This window comes from Delphinus delphis, chromosome 1 (genome assembly GCF_949987515.2).
Source record: "Delphinus delphis chromosome 1, mDelDel1.2, whole genome shotgun sequence".
Classification (NCBI taxonomy): Eukaryota; Metazoa; Chordata; class Mammalia; order Artiodactyla; family Delphinidae; genus Delphinus; species Delphinus delphis.
The window spans coordinates 110,946,434-110,947,826 of NC_082683.1; positions in this window are offsets into that span (position 1 = coordinate 110,946,434).

Consider the following 1,393-nt stretch of genomic DNA (forward strand, 5'->3'; position numbering starts at 1 on the left):
TAGGCTCCTAACTTTCCTGTTCCTGCCACTTTTCACCCCGAACAAAGGGCTGCTGCCCCTCACCCTGTGACAGATCCTCAGGGTCCCCACTCCCCACCCCACCCACTGCTGACCTACAAGAGAGGTTTCAGAGGACAGGCGAAGTGCTATTCAAGCATGGAGAGAATGTTCTCCCCCACTTCTCAAATGAGCAGCTGAGGTCTCCCCTCACCCAGGATCCCATTATACATATCTGAGGGGCAGGGCCTGAGTTATTTTTACTCTCATTGCCTCTTGCAGATATCTTTTCTTCCATCTCTAGAAAAGCATGAGTTGGAGTCTCCTGCCGCTCAGATAACCCATTTGTTCTTGGTTTCCTACTTCCTTCCCTGCACTCACTGGGGACCTGGGCACCTGGCTTACTGTCTTCTGGTCGCTTCTCCCACCATTACCCTAGTGCCTTCTCAGAATGTGTGTCTGAGAAACCTGTGTGATGCCCTCGCTTTGTTCTCCTTCGGCCTCCTCATTTCTGAGGGCATTCACCTCCTCTCCACAAAACAGTACACTCCCATGGGCGCCCCACTGCCATCGGGAGTGTCACCTCCGAAAGGTCATAATCCAGCATTTGTCTGTATCCTTCAGCTCCTCTGCCTTTCACCTATACTCCCAATACATACTACAAACTCCTCCTCTTCTGGTCGTGCAGCTCCTTTGTGTGGGCTCTTACTTGCTTCGCATCCCAGCCCATAGCCTGTGGTCTCGTATTAACCACTCTGCCCAGCAACACTCCGACGCTGGGTCAACATGCCGTGTCCCGTGGTGAGCTGTCCATGTGAAAGGAGGAAGCCGCGTGACCATGTTGAGTAGAGGAGCTGGGAACTCACAGACTCCCGCCTCAGCAGGCCTGTCACACAGTGAGGCAATGCTGTGCATCTCTGCTCACTTTCATTCTGCTTCCCCTCAATGACAATTCCTAACTTTCTTCTCTTTCCTCAACTCCATCCCACCATCTCCCACCCTACCTTATGCAGATGGTTCTACCTCCTACTTCACAGAGGAAAATAACTTCTTCAGCTTTCCCCATCACCTACAAGTTTCACTCTGCAGAGGCAGGGCACGCAGCCTCCATCCTCTCACCTTCCATGATCCCCCATCCATTGTCCTCTTTCTTTTTTCTTTTCTTTTTTTTTTTTTTGCGGTACGCGGGCCTCTGACTGTTGTGGCCTTTCCCATTGTGGAGCACAGACTCTGGACGCGCAGGCTCAGCAGCCATGGCTCACAGGCCCAGCTGCTCCGCCGCATGTGGGATCTTCCCGGACCGGGGTACGAACCCGCGTCCCCTGCATCGGCAGGCGGACTCTCAACCACTGCGCCACCAGGGAAGCCCCATTGTCCTCTTTATCTTACCTTCCCC